The sequence below is a fragment of the Gobio gobio genome (genome assembly GCF_949357685.1).
Source record: "Gobio gobio genome assembly, chromosome: 8".
NCBI classification, from domain to species: domain Eukaryota; kingdom Metazoa; phylum Chordata; class Actinopteri; order Cypriniformes; family Gobionidae; genus Gobio; species Gobio gobio.
The window spans coordinates 22721787-22728790 of NC_137114.1; positions in this window are offsets into that span (position 1 = coordinate 22721787).

Here is a 7004-nt window from a genome sequence, read left to right on the forward strand (position 1 = left end):
TAAGAGGAGAAAATCCTTTTATAAAGACAATTTTAAGTTTGTGGATCCGGTCCCAATCTGTCTTGGTCAAAATGAATCTGGCAAGGAAAGTTTTGCTCAATATATTCCTATTAAGCAAAGCTTAGAAGCACTGTTCTGCTGTAAATCAGTGATAGAACAACATAAGAATTCAAGAACTGAAGTCAGAGCAAAAGATATCCTATCTGATGTATGGGATGGCAAAAATATTGATGAAAATGTGCTGTTTAAAGCTGATACAGATTCATTAGCTGTAATCTTGTATGAAGATGCTTTTGAAGTTGCCAATCCACTTGGGTCTGGTAAGAAAAAACACAAAATTCTTGCCGTTTATATGACACTTGCAAACCTGTTGCCTCACTGTCGGTCAGGCATTGACCCTATGCAGCTAGTTCTGCTGTGTAGGGAACAAGATTTTAGATTTTTTGGACAAGATTTGGTCTTTGCCACTCTGATAAAAGACCTTAAAGACATTGAGGAAAATGGTGTTGAATTAGCTGATGGAAAGGTGCACAAAGGTACATTGTGTGCTATAGCTGGAGACAACCTTGGATCGCATTACATTGGTGGCTTTCTTGAAAATTTCAGTAAAAGTACATACTTTTGCAGATTTTGTGAAATTGACCGCCAGACATTTCACTCCGCTCCCCTAACAAAGGCAGTAACAAGAACTATGGAGTCGTATGAGCAAAATCTTAAGGATTTGGATGCTGGTCGAGCTGAAAGTGTAACTGGTGTCAAACGTAATTCTCCCTTTAATGACCTGAACTATTTTCACGTTTGCCAGCCAGGATTACCTCCCTGTCTTGGACACGACCTTTTTGAAGGTGTTGTGTCATTTGACCTTGCTTTGTATATTGATCATCTTGTGAATCAGGAGAAACAGTTCACATACATTGAACTAAATCGTCGCATTGACCAGTTTAAGTATCTTGGGAATGATGCACGTGATAAACCAGTTGAGGTGACTCCTGGTACTGGAAAATTAAGTGGACATGCAGTTCAGAATTGGTGCCTGCTCCGGCTTTTACCTCTTTTGGTAGGGGAAAAGATTGTCAGTCCAACTGAAAATGAGGTATGGCAGTTAATACTTCAACTCAGACAGGTAACAGAGCTCATCTGTGCTCCTTCCATTAATATTGGTCAGATTGCTTATTTATCAGTTTTAATAGAGGAGTATATTGAGACTCGAAAGGTGGCTTTTCCAAATCATCCACTTAAGCCAAAGCACCACTACCTGTGTCATTATCCTGAGCTCATTGATCGTTTTGGTCCACTTATTCGCCTATGGACGCTACGCTTTGAAAGTAAGCACTCATATTTTAAACAGTGTGCAAGAAAATTGCACAATTTCAAGAACCTGAGTGCTACATTGGCAGAAAGGCATCAACTTCTGCAGGCTTACCTACATGCTGGAAGCCCTTTCCCTGAAAATGTTGTGGCAGAGAGGGGAATGGAGTTTCATGTTAATGACTACAATGATGACATTCAAGGATCTGTTGCCTGTCTTAATTTTCAACCAGTGAATACAGTGGCATCCAATGAAGTGACTGTAAAGGGAACACTTTACAAAAAAAACATGCTCATTGTTTTGCAGAAAAATGATGACGGAATAGTATTTGGGAAAATTCAGTTAATTCTTGTACATGACAATTGCAATGTGTATTTTGTCACAAAGAAATGTCAGTCTTTTTGTCTTATTGACCAGGGAGTTCATTGCTTGACATCACAAGATCAAGGCTACTTGTGTATAAATCAAGACAGGCTACTGGATTACTATCCTCTGCCTGAATACTCATTGTGCGGCTTGTCAGTAATTGTTCTCCATCATTCCTTCCCAATTCTAGAATAATGTCTGGAATGAAAGAAGTCCTGAAAGATGCTGTATTGTCGGTGTTGCCAAGCCTCTCTGCAGATGTAATCAACCAGCTGGTTGAGAAGCTCATGGACCAAGGTGTCGAGGGTTTGGATGATTTGGTTTATGTAAAAGAAGACGACATTTTGGAGTTTATACGACCTATCCAATGCCGAAAACTTCTTAGTGCCTGGAAAAATCAAGGTAAAGATAAGGTTGATTAAATAAAACTAAGATAGGATGTGATAATTCAATGGTTAGTTTACCCAAAAATAAAAAATTGTCATTAATTACGCACCCTCATGTCATTCCGCATACTGCATATACTGTCTATAGACGGACAGAAATCTCTAGTTCATAAAAATAATAATAATAATATGTTTACCAAAGTTGAACAAAAATCGAATGGGTTTGGAATGACGTGAGGATGAATAATTAATAACAGAATGTACATTTTTGGGCGAATTAACCCTTTTAAACTGCATTACAATGCATTTCAGTACTGTTTATGGTGTAATCCTTGAGACTAACTGATTATATATATATATATAATCCACAGAACATCAAAACTACACAGTGGTACTGCAGCCTGCCGAGGTTCTCCCCTTGGTTCCCCCTGAAACAAACGCTACTCTTGGTTCACCTCCATCAAGCTCCTCAACGCCAACATCAAGCATTGTTGCATCAACCAGTGCATCACATTCATGGCCTGAAAATTTCAAAGTTCCGTGGAACTTAATGCCAGCCGGTATAAAGAGTGCTACTGAGAATGGCCTGAGACCTTCTCCTTCTGACCGACGACAAATGATAAGAATTCTTGCCGATGAAATTAGAAAAATCGAAACAAACCCCAGCAGATCACAGTGCCTTACTATTGCTCGTCAAATTGTGAGCAAATATCCCAAGTCTTTTGCAGACATGATTTGTGACAAGCAGGTTGGGGGTGGATACGAATCTTTTCTTTCACAGCTGAAAGTGCGGATAGAGCATCTTAATCGAACAAGTACACTAAGTCAGCATAGGACCCTTAGAAGTGACATTGGAACTACTAGAAAACGAAATTCAACTGACTCGTATGGTTGCACAAGATGGCAGCCTGCTCTTCCACCTGGTGAGAGTCACGACAGTCTTGAAATTAAACGTCAGAAGATGGAGGAGATCCACCTTCATGAAGGAATTTCTGGAGTTGAGAGAGGAGACGTTTACAAGCTCATGGAGGAGACCTATTGGCTTCAGCGTTACATGATAAATGCAACCCCGTCCCCTACAATTTCAGATCTAAAATCCAAATGGCCATATCTCTTCACACAGAGGCATGTATATGGACATTTTGAACAGCTTACGGACAAAAAAGTGCTCAGACTTTTGGAATTGTCTATCCAGGAGTGTGGAAAAATCATAATTGAGTTTTTCAAAAGCAAACCAACCAACGATGACATTCGGAGCATACTCTCCAGTGGTGAAAATGATGTGGGTGCCATGGTACTACAACTACTTCTTGCACACTTCAAAGAGAAGTTAGATGGTGTTATCCTTCAAGCAGATGTAAGTAGAGATTATTAAACAAATCTCATTCATCTATAATGTTTTGTTTTGGTTCTTTTTATCATAGTTGTGCTGTCCTTCTTAAAAATTGTTTCAGGAATTTGAAACTCCATCTGATGTCCAGGAATCGGTACATTTGCCAGAGAGTCCACGCCTTATATTTCTTGGTATGTAAACATTACAGTGGTAGTTTCACCCTAAATTGAAAAGCAAGTTATCATTTACTCACCCCTCTGCAAAAAATTTTGTTATAAAATATTATTTTTGTCTTGTTTCCAGTCCAGATATCTAAAAATTCAAGTAAAGTATTGTCTTTTTTTCTTTTTGTAAGATTTTTTTTTAGATTTCAGCTGGGAAATAAAATACTTAGTAAGAAAAGCATTTTTTTGCAGTTCTTTTTTTCTCTTCTGACCACCAAAGGAGAATACAAAAAATGTTTCCTGCTTGTGCTCCTCCATATAATATCAGTGAATAGTGAGCAGCATCAAGATTTAAAAAAAAGATGCAAGAGTATCATAGAATGATCCCATGCAACGTGCCATAAGTGTGGGTATACAATAGGGTTTAATAAAAAAAAGAAACTGTAATGTAATGTATTTTTTTTTTATGAAAATCCTGACATTGACTGTTAGTCTTCGGTGCTTGGATGCATGTTCATGAGACTAATAGTACTGCAGTTGTGAGAAATTTAAATTCACAAAAAAATAAATACAATCCATGTACATTCTTCTATTAGATTAAAATATACATTGTGTTTGTTGTAACAATAATTTTTCACATTCACATCTGTCAAATACAGAAGACCAAAAGCCAAGGTCAGTATTTTCATTAAATATATAACGTTACATTTTGTTTTTATATTTTCCAAACCCTATTGTATACTCCCCAGAACATTTGAAATATATGGCATGTGTTACATACCATCCATTCTGAGATAATTTTGCAAATTCTTTTAGAAGCTTGATGCTGGTTCCTATTCACTGCCTTTTATATGGATGAGCGCAAGCTTTTTTGTGGTCCAAAAAAAGGAAAAAGAGCGATATACTGCATTAGAACAACAGCAGATGAGTAAACTAATATGTAATAAAAAAAAATTGTGAACTTACTATGGGTGACCTGCTTTAAAGGGATAGTTCACCCAAATATAAAAAATAATGTAATTAATTCCTCACCCTCATGCCGTTCCACACCCGTAAGACCTCCGTTCATCTTCGGAACACAAATGAAGATATTTTTGTTGAAATCTGAAGGCTCAGTGAGGCTTCAATAGGGGGCAATACAATTTACACTCGCAAGATCCACTTAAAACATATTTAAATCAGTTTATGTGAGTACAGTGGGTCAATATTAATATTATTAAGCAAGAATCATATTTTTGGTGCGCCAAAAAAACTAAATAAAGACTTATTTTGAAAATAAAGATTTTCAAAACACTGCTTCATTAATCTTCGGAGAATATTGAATCAGCAAGTCGAATCATGATTTGGATCATGTGTCAAACCGCCAAACTGCTGAAATCACGTGACTTTAGCGCTCCGAACCACTGAGTCGACTCGCTGATTCGATGTGCTCCAAAGCTTCATGAAGCAGTGTTTTGAAATCAGTTTCATCACTTTATAAGTTGTTATTTAGGGTTTTTTTGGCGCACCAAAAGGATTCTCGTCGCTTTATAATATTATTATTGAACCACTGTCCTCACATGAACTGATTTAAATATGTTTTTAGTGCATTAATGGATCTTGAGAAAGGAAATGTCATTCCTGGCTATGCAGGCCTCACTGAGCCTTCAGATTTCAACAAAAATATCTTCATTTGTGTTCCGGAGGTGTTAGGGGTGTGGAACGGCATGAGGGTGAGTCATTAATAACAGAATTTACATTTTTGGGTGAACTAACCTTTTAAGGGTGTTCATCTGTCTCAGCCCAATGCATGTATGCAGTCGTTTAAAGTAGTTACAAAGAGTTCTTTTTTTTTTAACGAATGATCATTCGTGATGAATGTCACAATCATCCAGGAGTGCATTCTCATGCTGTACAAGCCTGTCCTGGTTTATAAAAATGTGCAGTTTACTACACACATTCATGAAATGCCATAGAATTCTTAATCATAAATTTAAGTGGTTTACAAGCAGAAAGTTCCGTGGTCTGCATTGTCTGAAATTTAAATTGTTTGCAAATATTTACAGCACATTACTGCACTCCTGGGTTATTGTGTGTGATTAGACAGGTGCTTAGTCACAAACAGACAGGCAGGCAGAAATTGGTTATGGTTCAAGAAATATAAAATAGACTACACTACTAGACTACACTACTTTCATTTCACAAGGTAGAGTATTCCTTTAATTAGGAAATTGCTCATTGCAATAAATGAAAAATAAAGTATTCCTGTATTGATGAACGCTACCCAAAAATATTACTAAAACAGAACTAAATGGTGAACCCTGTGAAGGGTGTTTCAGAGTTCTTTTAATAGTTATGTTGAACTGTGAAGAGACAACTACATAGAAAAACTGTGCAACCCACAATAGTTAATTTTAATTATTATTATTATTTATTTTATTTTTCATTTACAGGTCAATCTCTAAGCAACCAGCGCTGGATGTTAAGCTTGGAAGGTCAAGTTGTGTGTGAAGGAGCACAGCCTAACTTCATCACTGGCCTGGCAGCGCTGTTTGCCTCCTTCTATAACTTCAACTTGCAGTACCAGGAAGAAGCAGCATGCACCCTTGAGTTTGTTCAGAGGTTAGTCATTAGCATATTTGCCATTAATATATTTTAGACTGAATTGTCACTAACCTTGTCTTGATAGCATTTTTTAAGGACTTCATTTTTTTTTCACAAACGTTTTGTACAGCTGACTACAGGGATGAACAACATGGCCCTGGTTTCACAGACAGGTCTTAGTTTAAAGGGATAGTTCAACCAAAAGTTTTAATCCACCCATGATTTACTCACACTTATGCCATAGTGTATATGACTTTCTACTTGCAGACAAAAACAATCATAGTTAAATTAAATAATGTCCTGGCAAATCCAAGCTTTATAATGGCAGCGAATGGCTGGTTCAAAGTTGACACTGCCATTGTGCTTGTAAGAATATTATTTAAATTTAACTCTGATTGTCTTAATCTAAAAGAAGTCATATACACATAGGATGTCTTGAGGGTGAGTAAATCATGGTCTCATTTTCAGTTTTGACTGACCTATTATTTTATGCCAGGTGTAGGCTTCAGTAAAATTAGGGTATTTAAGCAGCTTTCATAAAAATGTCTTGTGTAAAAAAAAAAAAAAGGCTAAACAATGGCACTGACATATTTGGAGATATGTTTTCAGTTAAGACAGCTCAAACACATTTTAAATTATATTTAACATTATCATGCAGTCATAATCACATTGCAAGGCTTGCAATTGACTTAAAGTATTGAAGTCATAAGGGTTTGGACTGGATTCTGGCAATGTGCTGCATTTTTTATGTACTGCATTTCCACTGATACGCAGATTGGACCTGATGAGGGGATGATATTGTTAAGCTGTACAGTGTAACCGATGCAGAAAAAATGTTAATCACAACAGCCAACATTTTTCTG